The sequence below is a fragment of the Pseudopipra pipra genome, chromosome 3 (assembly GCF_036250125.1).
Source record: "Pseudopipra pipra isolate bDixPip1 chromosome 3, bDixPip1.hap1, whole genome shotgun sequence".
NCBI lineage: Eukaryota > Metazoa > Chordata > Aves > Passeriformes > Pipridae > Pseudopipra > Pseudopipra pipra.
Window position 1 is genome coordinate 4,775,043 of NC_087551.1, and position 19,521 is coordinate 4,794,563.

Here is a 19,521-nt window from a genome sequence, read left to right on the forward strand (position 1 = left end):
AATGGCATGTCTGCTCTGTATTATTTTACACTGTGCAAAATAATCTCGTATTATGACTGGCATGTAATTATCCCAGTAAATATTCAAGGGGAAAAAATAATGCTGCTTAATCCCTTTCTCTTGCTGTTGCGGAGGATTGGGATAATAAAAGCGCAGACCACAAATGCTGCGCCGGAGTTGCTGGCCTACATTTCCAATGGTGAATGGCAAGGAGCAGGCTCCCAGTTTCTGGAACACAGGGTACATCCCAGAAAGAATGTTTGAGCTGCAATAGGATTTTTGTGGTGATGCTGAGCTTTCCCTGGAGGCGTTAGATGATTGCATTTTATCTTGGTGATATAAAGTGCTGGCAGCTGGTGGTTTGCTGGCCTGGAAGGAGGATCCATCCTCTTCCCATCCTCTCACCTGCTACGTGTTCCCCAGTGCCTGCATTACTTCCCTGCCTGCCTGTTGGAGTCCAGGATTGCCCCTTCATTTCTGCTTTCTTTGAATTATGGTGAGACACCCTTAAACTTTACTTTTGGTGGGAGTGCAGGTTTTTATGAAAATAATTAATCTCATTGGCCCAAGCAGAGTAAAAGCATTTGCCTGGAATTGACCTGGATTCTCTGTAATGCTGTAAATGAAACCTTGGATTGTTAATGCTTTCATCAGCAGTGAGTAATTTCATAGATTGAAAACCTCATAAACTGCATCATGGTAATTTTGGTTCCAGAGAATTACTATAGATGACTATATATTTTTTTCCCGGTAAAAAAAAAAAAGATTATTAAATAATGATTATTAAAACATAGGTAAAAGCCCCTGCAGGAGTTGTAGGATATTATGTAGTTATTACATCCAAGATACCCTGAAATTCTCTTACTCCAATTGCAGATTGTGTTTCTTAGTCTTATTACATTTGCATACTAATGAGAGTTTCTAGTAACTTTTATATTGTGCAAATGCCGCTGCTGTTTATTACTTGGCTTAAATAATGTGGTTTTTATCATATAAATATACCTCATTCTCTGTAGAAAAAAATCTGAAACATTTTATTATTTATAAATAACTTTAGAGGGTGTGCTTTTAATCAATTTATATGCTTTTTATAAAGTAGAATCTCTGGGCTCCAAATTATTTGGAGCGAAAATAGTGAAAATAGTCTGCCCATTTCAGTAATTCAGTGTCCTGAATCTTGCTCAGCAAACAGCAGGAAGGACTTTTACCTCTCACTTTGAGAAATTGATCCTGAATCAAGAACTCTCTTGGCTTCATGGCTGGAGGCAGACACAGGATTAGGACTTGAGGGTGGACTGTGTGTGGTACGAGCAGGAGGCTGCATCCATTCTTTATTTAATAAGTTTCTGACTTGATTCAGTGAAGCTGAATGCAACAGTCCTTGATAAAACTGTATGTGGCTTATGAATGTGATTTCCCTCATGGTATTCCTGTAGTAGAAGTGAATAAAACGTTATTTATTTGGGTTTTTTTGTTGTTGTTGGTATTTTAATTGTGTTTAACCGTGTGGCTACCTGCCTTTATTTTTTTTTTTCTCCCTGTCTTTGGGAATGATGCTGTCAAGTTTTTATTTCCATGGGATAAACAGCCATATGTCCCTGTAGTCAGTGCCATCCAGGTCAGTCTCAGTGGGGAAAAGGTGCAGAGCTGTCTGGTAGGTGGAGAGGCTGCTGCTCTTGTGGATGAGCCCAGGAAATGTTCCAGAAAGATATGCCAGAGGCTCCAGTTATGTAATGCCTGGAGCAGGAAGCCACCGAGCTGTGTGTGCAGTGTGTCAGCAGCACCAGACTGATGTCCCTGGCAAGGCTCCACTCCAGGAAGGAGCTGAGGTTTCTCCGAGGCTTCAGCTGAGGGTGAGAGCTGTGACAGTGTGGCCCTGGCTAGAACAGCTCGGCCCAGGGCTGGCAGGAGCTGGCAGTGCCCACCTCGCTACCTGCTGGGGGCTGACATAACACTGCTCTGCTAAGTGTGGTTTCCTGCCCACAAGTGTGAGTGTGACTTTTTCAGTTTGGTTTTTTTTTCCCCTTTTGTGTGTCAGTGGGTGTTTGTGGCTCTTTTGTTGGTTTGGTTTGGTTTTTCTTTTTCTTTTTTCCCCCTCCTAGATCCTAAAAAAAAAAATTACAAAGAAAGAAAGGACCTTTTTAGAAACTGCACATCGAGATTCACGTCTGAAAAACGTTAAAAACTGTGTCTAAAATTAACTGATAAACTATGGTTGATGTTCCTTTTGGGCACAAAGTGAGTGAAGATGGTTTGGCAGGTAAACACCATTTCAGTATATTGACAGACTAAAATCATCATGTCTAAATTAAGACTCCAATGGTCCTTTCTAAATTGGATACTTGTACTTCACTTTTAATTGGAATGAGGCAAAAAGTCCTCATTGGAATTCCAAATTTCAGTCTCCCGGTGAGTAGCTCAAGGTGATCATCCGTAACCAAATATCCATAGATGGGAAAGCCATGGACAGTTGTGGACCTGTGTTACTGTCAGGTCTCTCTGACTGTTTCAGAGAGCAACAGGTAGAAAGGAAACTTGAATGTCAGATCCCTGTCGATCAAAACTTTTCTACTTTAAAATAAAAATAAAAGAAAGAAAATATCGGTTGACAAACCCAGAGTATTGATGAAGGTTGTCCATCCTTTTGAAGGGTTATTATGATTTAACTGGGTCTTCTGCTAAATTAAGTCCTCTCCAAGTAGGTTGTCAGGGGGTTGAGTCATGAAGAGAGACAGGCAAACACCTGAAACACCTGTGGTGTATTTAAGGTGACAGAAAAGTTCAGGTGACTAGTCAAGAAACAAGTCCTGCTTTACTGAACAGTAGTTATGAAATTAAAGGTGCTCTACAAAAAAAGTAGGTATCAAGGTATTTAACATCAGCTTATTCACCTCTTTTTAATTTTCTTTGGAACAGGAGAGGAATGAAAATTACAGGTTTTTGTATTTTAGCCTTTACAACCAGGTATGGAATGAAGGATAAACCTGAGGCTGCAGCTGCTGTTTGTCACCCCACCAGCAGTTACTGGGAATTAGGAATTGCTCAGTGTTTCTGCCTCTGTAACTGAGACTTGACTCTGGCTCTGAGTGCTTCCCTCAAAGAATTTACAGTCTTACTGAAAGGGCCGTTGGAGATTTTTGGACACAAACAAGCTCCTGAAGAAATTCTTAACTGGTGGAAAGAAAGAGATTTTTGGTATTTGCATAACTAAAAAGAAACTGGTTTTCTCTGTTAAATTTATGAGATTGTACTCATGTGTTTACATGGAACACGAGAAATTTCAGAGCCCAGTGGCAACGTCGCCCAGAAAGCTGTAAATGATTAAAACCAGTTGAGAAGCAGATCCTGTTTCTGTTTTGTGCATTAGGTCTGTGAGATGCTACTGATTTCGGTGGAGTCGATGTAATCGTGTTGAAATTTGACCACAGTCTGCAAGAGAACAAAAATATCTGAGGTGTATCTCTTACTGTAGACTAACAGAGCATTTTGTATGCTTGAAAACATTTTTGTCACGTCTTTGTCTTTCCAATGGAAACATGTTTTCAGCAGTGAGTTGATTTCAGCATTAAGTTGGCTTTAGTTGACCCCAGAAGGAAGTGTAAGGATGCTTTTGTGTGCAGCTGGGAAGTGGAGGAGGCCCAGTGATATCTTGTCATGTAATTGTGAGCTACTGAGGCCAGTCTGAAAGTGCACTGGCAAAATGAGAGTGTTTGAGGCATTAAAATAACAATAACAATAACAATAACAACAACAACAACAACAACAACAATAATAATAAAAAGTTGAAGGCACTGTATAGTCTTGTACTAGAAGAGCACGTGGTCAATATTTAATGAGAACAAAGCACTCACCCACCATCCTCTCAGCGTTGCTATTTATGATTTGGAACAACTTCTGTTTTAATAGACATTTTTGGCAACTTTGAGAGGATTCAACAGAATAGGAAACTATTTTCTTTAACTGCCCTCATGGCTGTAATTGTGAATGCTGTGGTTCTCAGTCACTCTGCTTCCTTCTTGGGGTGTTCCAGGAGTCCCCAAAGCAAATTCTAGACCTCCAACACACTCTGGCCTGTCTTGGCTGAGACACTTATTTTCTAGAATCTCTCTGTTTCTAATATTGAGATTTTTTTTTCCCCTTCTTTTTCTTTTTTTTTTTCATTTTCTCCTTCTTCTCCTAAAACTTAAACCTCATAAAACTGAAAAGGTATCAGGTCAAATTTAATTCTGTGTATGCACCTGTACCTCAGAATAAAATACCTTTTTTCCCCTGCTCCTGAAAACTGTTCCATTCTTGGTCTCCACTGTGTTCATATTTAGTTTGAAATGCTTGGATGAATGGGTACCATGTGTTCCTTTCACCTGCAGCTATGATGCTTTTGCTTAAATAACAGGAAATTTCAAAATAAAATGAACTTCAAACAAAAACTCACTGAGTGTGCACTGTTTGTTTACTGTAGTGTAAATATTCTGTTCCATGAGGAGAAATTATTTCTGGGGGGGAAAAGAAGGTCTTGGAGTAGTTCACTGTGTTTTTAATAGATAATTAAATATGAATATGCACAATTAAGGCTTTTTTTTTTTTTTTTTTAGGGAAAGGAAGACATTCTCTACAATGTGAATTTCTACGGAGTAATTTCTGATTTTCCAAAGGTATGAATTTTTCTGTTCTGTTAACATTTTAATTCTTTTTTTTTACTAGATTATTTACTTCTGGTTTAAAATATGGTTTACTGTTTTCAGTGCTGCACTGTCCATATTAGCAGAATGAGAAATGTATCCTGAAAAAGCAGTGGTTGGGGTTCACAGGAGAGAAGTTATTAGAAATTTAGGTCATAATTCAGAGTATGCTGAGCTCTCCTGAAGACCTGACATTAATAAAAAAGTGGGTGTGTGTGAGGATGATCAGTGACACAGACAGAGGGGGATGAATAAAAGCTGCTGGTTTGTGTCCCCTCCCCGAGCCCGACAAACTCCAGGGATAATGTGAAACCATTCTTCTAACAGCTGCAAAGGCAGTTTAAGTGCTCTAATCTCCATGTGATTCCAGCAGATTCTTCTCACCTCAAATTTGTGGAGAGCAGTTTTTTGTTTTTTAATACTCAGAGATGGGTCGTTTTTTAAGTGATGGGATGGTGGATTTGCTTTTTGTCGTCGTTCACCTAAAAATGCATCTGAATTCACGTCAGAATACTCTGCTGTCATCTGAGATGGTTTCTCGTGTGACTCCTCAGATGAAGATTCCAATTGCAGACAGATCTGCTCTAGAAAAATTTTGGTGCAGAGAAAGATCTCAACACCAAAGGATATAGTTGCATTGGTGGTCTAGAATTTTAGAATTAGGAGTGCTGGTACCATGTTGTAGGCAGTGCTTTATGTATGTATAGCCTTGGCATTAGTCATTGAAACACACTTGTTTTCCTTGTTTTTCTACTTCTTGATTGTTGGTCTATCCACACACTGTATGCCACAAGCATTTGGGAATTTGTTGCACTGTGACCCGGTGTTCTGTCACAATTGGTTTGTTTATTTGTAACTGATAAAAATAATTCTTCTGTGGGCATAAGTTTGCTAAAATAGGTAAAAAAGAGAAAAAAAAAAAAGCCTGCATTGGCCAGAAATAGCTTCCTTGGAAAGTGGAAACTTCTGTAAATATTTTCTTAGAGCAATGTCCTGAAGATACCTGATAGTATGTCAGATAATATCTCATAGTGCTAACTTCTTATCCAGGTGTAAGCAATAGAACTCTCACTAGAGATTCAGAATGAATTCCCACCAGGGACAGAACTGTCAGTTCATTTGTTAAAACTGATAAAGAATTAGGAGATGAATCAATTTACCTTGAGTTGCTACTACATTTGAGCATTGTGAATGCTTTGAAAATAAGACTCTATGTAAAAGAGGGGAAAGCCACTTTGCTTGGAGTTAGGTGAAGGAAGTTAGGGATTTCTTAAACATAGTCTGTAGAAGGACATGCCGTAGGTTTTACACACCATCTTGAAAGTCAAAGGCTTCAAAAACTTTGTGAACAAAGGAAAAGAAAATCCCAGAACTCCTGAATTTTTACTTCGGGTAAACATGAAGAGAACTTGGCTCAATAACAAACCAAAACTCGCCCCAGGCAGTCACAGTTTGTACAGTCAGTTTTAGGGGCTGTGAAGAGCCCACTGCAGTTAATACTGGTTATGCTGAGGATGCCTGGGAGAGGTTTTTGTGGGTGTTAAAATATCATACTGTTAAAGATCAAGTGAGACCATTGTGTGTTCTCTGTTTTGTTACAGCACAATTCCAAGCAGTGTTTCTTCAGGAGATGAGGTCAACCAGTGTGTCCTTAAAGGTTTATTCTGTTTACACAGTGGTGGGTGGGAGGACAGGGGTGTGCAAATGGGAGATGTTGCCTTTATCATAACACATCATTACCTGTAATCATGTTCCCCTTAGGAGAGCATTAGTCATGTTATTGAATAATCAGGAGCTACAGGAACTTTGATCCCTTTCCTACTCTTAAAGTGGTTGAGCTGAAGAGAGAACTAGCCAAAGAAAATCTTTTAAGTAAACTATGGTTTTCAACACTGTTGAAAGGAAGGAGTGCTGAATTCCTGTTAAAATTTACAATATGAAGCTGGGCATAATGTTCACTGGGCATTCTTGACTGGAATAGTAATTAAAACAACCCACAGTTCATCACCGTTAGCTCATTGATTTTATTCATCTGAAGACTTCATAGTTGATTTTTATGGAGGTGAAATAATATCCCTGTGGTATATTTACAGGTTAGAATTGCAGAATTGTTTTGTAATGGACAGAATCAGAATATTTGGGATGTGTATTTTTGATTAAATTACCTGTGCTCTGGTTACTCGTGTGTCACTATCTCTGAGATGGGGAGCTAAGAGCAGCATTCACTCCATCATCATTACCAGTCCCAAGGGATTTCTTACTCACCACTGTATCTTGTGTTCAATAAGAGCCAAAAACGTGCTATTTAATCCTATTTGTGTGACTGTACTTTCTCGTTAAAAAAAAGTATGTTTACGTGAGAAATATGAGGAAAGGCCTCAGTCTCTTATTAAGGTCCAGCCCAGCCTTGTAGAAAAGAGAGTCTCCTAATAATTCTGGAACAGTCACAGATTGACTCAGGCAGCAGTTGAATCAGGCTGTGGTGAAGGAACACTAATATTTTTCTCAAACTGTTGTCTGACTCCCTCCTGCTTTGGAAAAGTTGAAATAACTCCCTGACTGACTGAAGGTGCAGGAAGGGAGAGATGCGAATTAGAGCTATTACCAAAGAGAAGTTGAACTGTAAAAGAAAGTAAGGACTCCCACTGTCCATTACTGTGGTTTAAAGGTGTTACAGAAGAACTGGATCATCCTCAGCCTGGCGTTTTCGAGCACCTGGTGTTCTACTGGCCGGAATCACAAAGGAACACTAATTTGTGAGGTGTATTTATCTGTGTGTATGGCTTTCTTTTGTTTCTCTGCTCCTAATTCCATATGTTCTGTGGCTGTGCAGTCAGTAGCCTCCATTAAAAGGTTCAGGATAATATCAGAGTACTGGCAGGTTCCTCCAGGGCATCAGTTTTTAGAGCACAGGTCATGCAACAAGACTTGGAGAGAGATCCTCTCAACCGCGTCATCCTCCCAGGGCATGTCAATAGTGTTCGTCCCTGCTGCATATTCCAGGTTGGAATCTCTTCCTGAGGGGCCCTGTGTGCTCTGATGGATCCTGGCAGGGTGGGAGCAAAGGGCAGAGCAGCTGAACCTGAAGGCTGGTAGAGGTTGAGGGTGAAATGGTGCAGCCTTGTCTTGTGTTACGGAAGATCATGAACAGGTCATGCAATCACACCTGCTGAAGTTTTCCCGTCCCTCTGGGGTTATGAAATAGAGGACTGTCTACTGGCTCCTCTAAAACCTCTCTTCTTAGGAACAGCTTAGCAGATACGTCTGCTATGATCTTTACAGCTGAAACAACTGCTGTTTTTGCTTTAACAGCCGAGGGTTAACTTGGTAGATTTGCACAGAATCATAGAATCATTAAGGCTGAAAAAGACCTGTAAGATCATCAAGTCCAACCTTTCACCTAATACCACCACATGCTGAAGTGCAGTTACTCATTTTTACCTTGTTCATATTTCTGGAGCCTCCAAAGCAGGGCCATGTAGCCACAGGTGACACCTTGTAGCTGTGAAAATACTGCAAGTGCAAACACGAACACTGTTAATGCAGTGCTGCTCACACCAACATGCTTGTAAGAATTATCTCCTGTAATCCCTAATGTTACAGTGCTTACTTGCTTCACTTGAAAAGACCAAGTCTTGACGACCTTCTGTCTGTGTAAAACATCTGCTCCGATCACAGAAATGTTTTGCACTTGATTTTCTTATGCCAGTGTGGGGCTGCCACTGTCACACCTGCTGAGCATAATCAAGGATGAGTTTTAGTCCTAAAGTATTGGCTGCCTGGTCATTATAAAGGGCAGGGCAACTGGTCCCAAAATGGAAGTGACACTTTTTGGAGGGGGGATAAAGAAAAGTTGCCTTCTTGTTAGAGACCAGTGCAATTTGTTCAGATTGCTGTTCTCAAAATAAAGAGATTTTTAATCCCAGCTTTAAGCTGTGTCTCCACTGGGTATCTTGTTAATGTCCCTGATAAGCACAGCAATTAAGATATTTTGTGGCAGTATTTTCTAGCCAAGCTGAATTTTTCTCCATGGCATCTAATTTGTCCAGGAATCCTACTGCTGTTCTCTTAACCAGGTCCATTGAATCCTGCAGCCTATCTGATTCTTTATACATGTTATCTCTATCTTCTGGAAATTGAGTTCTTTTAGGCCTGGAAAGTTATCTGCTGTTCATAAGCAACATGCATATCTTACTTAGGTGGAGTATACCCTGAGTTTCCCTTCAGATGGCCAATGTTTTCTTTATAATAAAGTTCTCTTATTCTTAGCACATTTCTAGGTCAGGAATGCTTAAAATATCTTCGATCATTAAAACTTGGAGTCAACAGTATAAAACAAAAATAGAGAGGCAAAAGAAAAATAAATGAGACTTACTGCATCCAGATGAAGTATTGTTTTCCAAATATTCCCTGCTGTTTGTGATCATGTAGTCTTTGTCTTCCTTTGGAAGACTGTTCTGCTTAATTACAGCAAAATCCACCCCTGGGTAGACCTTTGTGGTGAGAAAGGTGAGCATGGAGAGAGCAGAAAATGCACGTACTGGCGTATACTGTCTCAGACTGAGAAAGGTTGTTGGTTCAGAGAGGGAGGCAGAGCTCTGGGAGCTCAAAAGCAAGTGATAACAAAAGCATACTGATAATTTCTGGCAGTTGTTACCGTCTCAGTTGTCAGGTTCTCTGTAGTTTCATGTACATTTAAACTGACACTTGTGAAAAAGTAAATAGAGGCTGGGAGCGAGGCTGGGGACTCATTTCTTGTCCCTGGATGCTTGTTCACACCAAAAGCCTGTGTGAGGAGTGAATTGGGTGACTGAGCTGGCTGAAAAGCAGACCTGATAAAGAACATTCTAAAAGGTTATTTCTAACCCTGGGGAGGAGAAGGCTCCAGGGAGACCTTGTTGCCACCCTTGAGTACTTAAGAGGGTCTTTCAAGGAAGATGGGGACAGACTTTTTAGTAGGATCTGTTGTGATAGGACGAGGGGTAATGGCTTTAAACTGATAGGGGAAATATTCAGGCTAGATATAAGGAAGACATTTTTTACAGTGAGGGTGGTAAAAAACTGGAACAGGCTTCCCAGAGAGGTGGTAATGCCCCATCCCTGTAAACATTCAGTGTCAGGATGGATGGGTCTCTGAGCAACTTGGTCTAGATGAAGTTATCCCTGCTCACTGGAGGGGTTGGACTAGATGACCTTTAAAAGTTCCTTCCAACAAAACTATTCTATAATTCTATGATTTTCATCTGAATCAGTTTACCAGACTGCTGCCTCAAACTGGTTTGTGGCAGGTCTGTCTTAAACCATGCCAGAATCTTCAGCCATTCTAATGCTAAAAAAGGGAGCAAACAAATCTTAGCTCCTGTATATTTTGGTTGTTTATGATAGCAGCTTTCTTAGGAGCAGGAAGGTTGGTTTTTTTTGTCTGCTTATTTCTTTAAATGCTTCTGGAACTGTCCCCTGAAAGACTGATCTGTCACTCCCCAGGAAGGAAAGACTCTTTGCTGTTTTTTGAAAAGGTTAAACTAAGATTTTCTTTTGCAAGAACTAAGCTATGGTGTTGTTTGATTCAAAATTTGCATTTCATCAATGCCTGAAGTTAAACCACCTTCTCTTAAAATGTGGAAAGGCCTGGTCTTGTATCCAAAGGTGTAGGAAGAACTGGTGAGCAAATAGTGACACAAAACGACAGCTTGTATTGTTCAGCCTCAATAAAACCTGAAGAAAGTGAAGTTTTTGCAAACTATTTTGTTCTGTGCAGGTTCAGCTCACTGGAAACTGAGAGAGTAGAGTAGAAAGGAGTGGAGGAAACTATTCCCTTTTTAGTGTCTCAGCCTGGACAAGGAGGGCATGACTCGGTGCCAGAGCTGAAAGGCAGTGGTGGCAGAGGCAGAGATGGTGAGTGACATTCCCCTGTTCCCAAGGGATTCCTTTGCAGGCAGCTCAGTGGGATTTTTCCCCCTGACTTCAGCTGAGGCCAAGCATATGAAAAAGAGAAATGGAGAGTGAAAGAACGAGCAGGATGATCTGAAAGGTATGGGGAGAGCTGCGAAATAAAGGAAGCAAGGTAGGAAAAGTGGGAAATGTAATAATAAAACTGTCAGATGCAGGAAATACTTCTGTGGTGGGGAAGAAAGCAAGAGGTCGTGTGCACAGCTGAGTTTGGACAAAATGTTTTACTCATTTCTGACTCCCTTCCCCTGTTGAAACTGTCTGCCAAGACCTACTAGTGATACACCAAGATTACTTGCCTTTTAGATAGTTTCTTTTAAACTGATGTGTCTTCATATCTCTCATGATTAGTGCATTCATCTTAAACCCTTATTGTTTTCTGGTGAAGCCAAAAAGGAAAATTGCTGAATTATTGCCAAAAAATCCATTGTATTTGGAAAGGATTTTTTTTACCCTTCCAGTATTTTCAACTTTTCTAACCCCTAAAACTATGGACAATTTCAGAGGGATGTTTTCTCTAACTACGCTTGTGCTCTGGTTTAGAGGAGCAATGTTTGGTTGAGTGTGAAAAAAAAAAAAGAAAATAAATCTGCAAACAGATTCTAACCAAAGGAAAAACTTCACACTGTCCAGTGGCATTCCTAGAGCCTGCTTTTGTTCTCTTGTTCATATCTTATCTGCTGTAATTTTGTTGCTCTTAAGATGAGTATTGCATTACAAAACAGGGAGTAGTGTGGGTGTGTGACTTAGAGTCTGCCCTACTGGCAGCTCTTTACCTAAAAAACCCTTTTTAATCACAGTACCTGTGAAAACTGGAATCTGAGAAGATGGCATGTGCTACTCCACATCAGAATGATTTCTTGGAGGCAGTGGAAATATCTGTGGCAAATCATATTTACATTCAGAACTCCATTTATAATTGGGGCTATTATTATTTCCTCTCTCTGTGTGTACATACTTCGGATCTACTAAGTGTAAATTTTCCCAACTCGACAGGTTGCATAAGCCAGAAAAGTAGGAAATAACTCCCAAAAGAGCTGCTGCCAGATCTTTGAAGCACGTATTGAGTTGTTTGATCTGAAACACAATGTGTAAGAGTTGCTTTGCCAAGTTTTGAAAGGTACAGTATGTGGAGTGACGAGGCTGCTGTCAAGTTATTTTCTGTAACCAAAGGGGAAAGACAGAGAAATGTGGAATGTTGTTTATTGCTTAACGACGACAGGCATACCACTTTTCAGTTGTTTATATTTTAGCTGTTGTTTCTTCTTTCGAAACTAATAAGACTTGTTAAACATTAGGGTGAAAAGTAGCTAGTAAATCTACTTAGGTTTCATAACCGCAGTTTTCGCTCTTTGATCTGTGCCAGACTGAAAATTTGGATTGTAAACAAGACCATTATGAGATCTTTTGCAGTCTGGGTTAGCAGCTGGGAGGACATCTCTGGAGCTACCAGAGCTACTGCAAGCATTTTCTGTGTTGATACAGAGACGGCTTTTTCAAGACCTGCAGAGCCCTTTTCTTGAGCAGTTGTACCTTTGGAAGCCTTTGACCATTTAGATTTGTTTTGCTGGGAGTGTTTTTATAAATGACCTGATGATCAGACTCTTCTCACTGAAAGGAGGCAGCACTTCACCTGCCCTGTTAAATGAGATGAAGGTGGTCAGATCTGTGTATCCAGCTCCTGCCTGTGAAGATTTGGACCTACAAACCTGTCTACAAGTCATCTGGGTTTAGCTGCCCGAAACTAGTTTTTTTTTTTTTTCTGTGCAGGCCTTTATGACCTGCTTTTGTGTAAATGCATTTGTTTATAAGGTTCTGTAGTAAGCAACTAGCTAGATACTCTGAAAAAAAATCTAAAAATTAAGCTTCTGTGTCTCTAAATTATTTCTTTTGGCCTTTTTCTGCATGGAGAAATCTGTTGCCTGGACTCTATGAATATATATATTTTCTTTATAAATTGTGCATAAGCACAATTGGTGGACTGGGAAGTTTACCCTTTTGAAATGTTAAGCAGTATGAGGCAGCTTTCAGGTGAATATTTTGGAGGAAATCAGAAGCTTTCCTCTATTCATCATTGATGTGGCAACATGGAGTGTTTTCTATTTTCACCTACAACTTGGAAACAGATTTTTCATTATTAATACTTCTATTTTCTATGTTAATCTATAGGTGCTGTGAAAGCACCCATATGGTAGTAAAACTTTTTTACTTTCACTTCGAAGTCCATTTCATTTTAGAATCCTAGGATCTTGGGAAGCTTTGCAGGTTGGCAAGAGCAGAAATGGGAATCAGACCCTCAAAACTTTAAAAATTATGACCAGAGCAGAGACATTACAGGAAGTGCCTTTTAGATATGAGGTAATATCTTTAAAGCAGCACTGTACAGAATAAATAAAACCAGAACATAAGGCTGTTTGACAGTTTATTGCTTATCTTTGCACGTTATCTTTGCTGTGCCTTTTTTTTTCCTCTAAGAACTGTGTCCAGAACACAAGACTTGTTTCCCTATCTGAGTATCTTTGCTGGCACTTGATGTGACTTGATAAAAACAACGTGAATTTGAGTCAAGTGGTTAAATGTTAAAACAGTTAAATGTTAAAAATGTCCCACATGTGCTGGCTTCCTGCTGGGGGAAGGGGAACCTCACCCAGAAATGTTGCATTTAACCACTAATCAAACATTTATCATTGCTGAAAGAATGACCTGACAAGGATACAGTTGAACTGAATTGTACAGGTTGTATTCCATGGAAGTGAAAGGCTTTATTAATATTTGAAGAATGGCTTTAATTAGTCTGACTGTTGGTAGGTGTGTTCATTTTCTCGATGTACATCTGATATAGCATTTTTCAGCAACTTATAATTGGCAGTTTCCCATAGGAAATAATCATTATTGGTATTATAAAAGCACTTTGTATCTATCACATTTGGGAAATGAAAGTTTTGCAAAGGTCAGAATAAAGTGTGCCCCCAATTATGCTAATAACTCATACCACAAATGATCCACCAGAAGGTTTAATAGCTTGGTAGTCCTCTTTAGATTTTCTGAGAACAGGAAGAATTAATATTACATTTTGACACTTTACAGAAAGGTGAAAAAGGAAACCTTGCTTCTCTCTAGTTTTTGAAGTTTGTACCTGAATTTTCTAAGTGGCTTGAGGATCCTGACATGTTGGGTGGGTTTCTGCTGGGTTTTTTTAAGGAATTCTTTTTGAAAGCATTTTTTTTCTGTTTACTTCACTACAGTTATTATCTTTTTTTTTTTAAGGAGCCCAGGCTTGCAAAACCAACATGTTTAGACATTTGAAGTTGTCTGTATGTTTTATTTAGAATTTGACAGTATAGTCTAATAGACTCATTCTTTTGCTAAATTGAATATGCTGAAGTAATTTAAAATAACAGTTTGGTAGAAAATATTAAAAGATATTAAAAAAACTCCTCCTCAATTGAAAATATTAAAGCAAACTAAATCCAGAAGTTTTCCAAACATCACAACAAATCTTCAGGATGTAATTAGTTAGTAATTATTTGATACTGGCTTTTCTCACTTAAGTAACACCTCCACCAGACTTATTCCCTTGGATCCAGGAGGTCTGTGTCGCTTGAAATGGCTCTTTCTTTTGGTAATTTTGAGGTTAAAACATCAGTAAAAGGCTGGATGGAGTAATTTACTCTTGAGAGTGATTATCCTGATCTACCCACAGTTACTGTGCCTCTCCTGAGTTGTCAAAGAGCCCATTAGGAGGGCAGTCTGAAAGCTAACATTTGCAAATGTCTCCAAATTGAATTATAAATGTCTCTGGTAAACAAAATGTTTGCTGCACCCTGTCAGCTCCACTTAGAGGTCTGGCTGTATCGGGTACCTGCGTTTTGTAAGATACTTTGGAGAGATACAGAAGGCAATGAAATAATAGCTCCTATTTTTTTTTAAAGTGCAGACACATTATATATTACCTGCTCTGGTTATTACCCCTTTTTCAGTGAAGTGTTTTCTGTAAGCTTTACTTGTTTTCAGATGAGCCGTAAATGAGGAATATTGACAAATATGGAAATTGAACTGGAGGGTTGTCAGAAATTTGCCCACAGGTTTTGTGAGCTGCCTTAGGAGAGCCGCTGGCTCCTGCTCTGCTGCAGGTATTGTGTTGGTCCTTGCAACCATCAGGGTTACAGTGAGGCTGCCTTCATAAAATATCTGTTACAGGGACATGCCCTTAGAACAATTTCTCACGAAGCAGTTCTAGCAAGGCCTTTCTCCTGAAAACATTTCTTTGTTAACTGTGTGCTGGTGCAGTTGACCACATGTGTAAATAAAGAGCAGGATGGGAGCAGGCTGCTGGTAGACTTAAACTTGCATCTTGATTATGTCCTCCTGTAAATAGTTTTCTGTTTTGGCATATCTTTATTTTTTTCATTGTCAGGTTTGATACGTGCTTAATAGCCTTTGTTTCTACGAGTTTTTTATACTCAAGTTCTCTCCACAGGTGAATTACTCTTCTTTCTTCAGCACAAACACCTCAGTTCACTGAGGGGACGTAAAACTCCAGTCAAGCCAGTCCTGTTTTTACCTAAAAGATTATTTCTATGCAAATACATCTAACCTGGCAAGGAAGGGATAAAGGCAGATTTGTCAAACTTATCTGGTAAAACACGTACACACGTAACCCAGTAAAGGGTTTTCTGCAGCCTGCCAACAGACTGCATTGTGCAGTCCCAAACAAGTTTTCCAAAGCAAATCCCAAGTTTTGAGTGTAGGGCACACAACAGAAGGTAAAGCTAGGGTCCAAAAGTAGGTTTATTTTGCATAAGTAATGAAATACATGGCAGTATTTACGATTAGTCAGGTGCACTCCCCTTACTTGGTATCATCTTATTAAACATTCAAAATGGTGTGGATTTTATTTCCTGGCTATGTGAACAATTAAATCCTCTGAAATTTTTCTGACTGTCCTAATTATTTTTTTTCCTGTGAAGCTTTGCTAATGCAGGTCTCATCACTGCTCACTCTGCCAGTGAGTCAGGTACGTCTCCTGATGGTACTTGTGCTTTTAGACCAATGGGGACAAAGTGATCCAGTTTTTCCTTCCTTCCAGGTACAATTATGGGTCTCAATATAATAAAAATAAAATGATTGAATATCTACAGAGGTTCATATGGCATATTTTCCATTTATTTTAAGTTTAGAAGCTAAAATATCTTAATTGACAATCCCATAAGGTTTATATTTTATGAGCTCTCTTTTCTCTCTGAGGTTCTGCATTTTCAGGGTATTGTTAGTTCTGTAAATTTAGCTATCAGAGTATTGTAATTTAAGGCCAAATCCTTCTCATAGTTGAAAGAAAAAATTCAGTGGTTTTATTGGAATAGAATCAGATTTAAGGTGCAGAGCCTGAATTGTTTTTAATTATTCTAATCCCTGGACAGTTTTCCAGCCAGGACGTTTTACAGGCATTAATAACTTTTTGTATCAGTTGACTCTCCCCTGATGTAAAAATATAAAGATCTCTAATTCATGATTTTGCTATATAGCTTGCTAATATCAGAGGGATCAGTTTTTCTAGTTGCATTAATGGGCTTTAAGAGAGAAGCTTTATAGATTCTTGGTTTTGTGGATTTTTTTAGTTCTTTGGGGTTTTTTTGACCCTTCTCTGTCACGTTTCGCTTCAATTTATTAATTCAGTTGTCAAAACTGTTGATATGTTCAGGCCTTTTCAGAAAGTCTTGCAGCTCCTGTGGCAGGTTGTGTAATCTGCCCAGCTTTTGATAACACTGGTGTTGTGGTGGTTGTTTTTGCAAGCAATACTTCACTTTGGTGCTTGAGTGTCTCATATATGTTGCAGTAAGATTAAAACAAAGCTAGGAAAGCAGAGTATTCTGGTGTGATGATGTGTCAGTGACAGTGATGATTTTGACTTGTTGACCAAGAAGTTAATTCTTTAAGCAGGCAAGAGCTGGAGTTCCCACTCTGGTTGTACTGAGTACCTTCAAAAACTGGCAAAACTTTATTTATTGATCAACAAGCAAATATGAAAAGAAAAACTGTAGTAGAACATGGTCACGGGCAGAAGAGCAATGGGTCAAGGGTTTGTGTGACTCTAACATGCCAAATTAATATTTCCATTTCTTAGATGAAGAAAAGTGTCTCAGGATCCTATTTTGAGTTTAGTATGGTTGCAGCTAATCTTATTGTTTTCTCCATTTGGTTTGGGTGAGAAACAATATTATATTATAATCAGATTTTGTTAAAGAGAACTCTGAATTTGCTCTGTGACAGAAAACACTAAAAATTGAGGAAGCTGTGTTAGGTCCTTCTGTTAGGTGGAGAGGGAGATTTTGTTCCTATCCATACATGTTCAGAAGGACAGAGAGAAATTCCTTCCCTGTGGCTTCTCTAATGAGCTTTAATACAAAATCTGAGCAAGTTAAAAGTTTCCACATGCTGTTGAACTAGGCAAATATGTGGTCACTTCTTTTATACCCTCTTCTGCTGTTAGCAGGATTGTATTTGGGGTAAAAAAACAAATAACATATTTATTTGCTACTGTGGCAACAGATGAAATTCCTGATCTCCTTTTAACATGAATGGGAACGTTGCTCTTCTGGTTTGGGATGCCAAGAATTCACCAGCTGTGCCTACTGAGCTGCAGAAAATAAAACTAATGAAAAGCTCATTCTAGGGTACCATTAGGCTGGTGCTGCTGGAACTGGTTCTTGGCCTTGTCATGGACAACGTGCTTTTCATCCCGAGTGGATTCTTCTCTCTCGTTTTTACTGCCCACGTGCAAACCCACTGCCGCTGCGTGGAAGTTGTTCAGCCCCTTTGCAGGGGGCTGTGTTTTCCCACAGTGTGTTTCAAGTGGATGAATTTGCTTTCTGAATGATGAGAAATGTTACAGGCAGCTCCCAGGGGTTCAGTGAATTAAAGCATCGCTGCAGAATCGCTGAAGAACAGGGTAGGTAAACGTTTTTTGGAGTCGACGGGGTGGATGTGTTGGACCACAGTAGTTGCTGTTCAGAGCTAAATTAAAGGTCAGCAAAACACAGAATTCCCTCAAAAGTCCAAAGCATCACAAGTGTTTGAATTTGGTTTTGCTTCTGAAGATGTTCCACACCCAGAAAAGCAGCAACGAAACAGGGTTTGCTGTTCCAGCTAATTGGTGTAAAAGGGAAACCCGAGTATCTGATGCCCCTTTATTTTTATTTTTGTGCTTATATTAAACACACAAGTGGTTATAATGTACAGTCTAACCGTGGCATGTACCATTTTGTACAGAGGAGAAAAAGATCACTTTTAATTATTATTTTTTTTCTGCTAATGATTCGTCTTTCTTAAAAATAACTCAAACCAGAACACATCAGACAAACCCAAAACTGAGAGCTTTTAATCTGAGTTGATAGTCTCAAGTCCAGTTTCTGTTTGGCAGGTAGGTCCATATATATATATATATATATATATGTTTATATATTTATGAGTATGACAGGTAAGGGCTGAAAATTACACTTGAGCATCTTCATTGATAGGAGGAATAAATGATGGTCTGCAAAGACACTCTTTATGTATATCATGTGAAGAGAGCTATTATGTGAGGAAAATGTAAGTATTGGTTCTCTTTTGTCTGTGCACAATTCCTGCAGGCTTTGGGTGATGATAATAATAAGAACTTGGGGAACCAGAAGGCATCGCGTGGAATACTTGAAAGCAAAAATACATGGAAATTTCAAATATATTTGAGAAGAATAATAGTGATGCCCTGTGGGACAAAAGGACCTTTTTTAGAGTATTAAGAGAGTCTGACAGATGCAAACACCACGTGGAGAATGTCACCTCTTTCTTCCTTCCTCAGTTTCCTCTTCCTTCTCCAGCAGCATCAAAGAATAGGATGTGCTCTTTTCACAGAGCCTCCTTGGATAGTGTGAGGTGGAAGGATATTTAGTAATCAAAGAGGAAAAGCTGAAAAGTTTTATTTCAAATAACCCTTGGCTAATATGCAAGAAAATACGTAGTGCAAGCTTAGCTAACAGAAGGAGCTGGAGTTGGTCCGTTATTAACATAAGGGGAGTTTGACTAAGTGACTGATTGTTTCCAGAGTAGTTCAGTAGCTCCAAGGTATGATTTCTAAAAAGCTTATTTTGGCATCACTCAAAGTTCCCCCTCATAATGCAGGAGAAGACAAAAGCCTCTTGGAGGCTGGCCATAAGCTTTGTTATACACGTTTAGTTTAGAAAGGAAAGTAAATTTGTGTGACACTATAAAAATCAACTTTGTGTCCTGTGAGCAATTCCCTATTTGGTGTGTATGGAAAATTCTCAGTCAGTGGCAGGTAAGGTCAACATGAACACAGGCCAATCCCTAAATAATTTAATATTGATATGGTGTTTAGTTCTGTACTAAAAAATAAACAGGGACATTCCTTTTTTTGTTTACGTAGAGATTTAGAAATAGTTATATTGCCCTTCATTCTTCTAGGTTTTATTAGGAAAGACATTGGAGACAAATAGAACAGTGACAAAGCTAATAATAGGTCTTTTATGGAATGGGACTTATTTTGCCAAACTAGAGCATTTTTACATCCTTGTGCTTTTAGGTTGATTCTTTTGTGAAAGGCGAAAAAGGGCAATACAGGGATTTTTATTTAGATTTTATTTCGGCTGTGCTGATTCAGAGCTGCTTGTTGTTTTCTTGGAGCTCCATGCGTAGTTTTTATTGTATTTTTATATCACTTTTTTTTTTTTTTGTGGGGGAGTTGAAATAAGCTCCTGCCTCTGCTTTGTTTTAGTCATGAAACATCTCTTGAGATGTTCTGTCCATCTTGCATACTTACTTTCTTGGTGGTTGTGCTGGAATATGTGTGTTTACCTGCAGTTGAGGTTCTCAGGTGTGAAAATGGACTTGGGTT

The 19,521-nt window shown here is 39.1% G+C and overlaps 1 protein-coding gene across 5 annotated transcripts in view; it reads left to right on the top strand.

Moving 5' to 3' along the window:
* Positions 1 to 19,521, top strand: part of PLCB4 (phospholipase C beta 4) — a 188,216-nt gene that overhangs the window by 14,582 nt on the left and 154,113 nt on the right. For 4 of the 5 annotated variants that reach the window (XM_064647514.1, XM_064647513.1, XM_064647518.1 and 1 more), the window contains exon 2: positions 4,593 to 4,652. The gene's annotated coding sequence lies outside the window, so the exon portion shown is untranslated. Of the gene's footprint in view, positions 1 to 4,592; positions 4,653 to 6,280; positions 6,315 to 19,521 lie in introns of all 5 variants that reach the window. The other variant, XM_064647516.1, reaches the window with a different exon arrangement.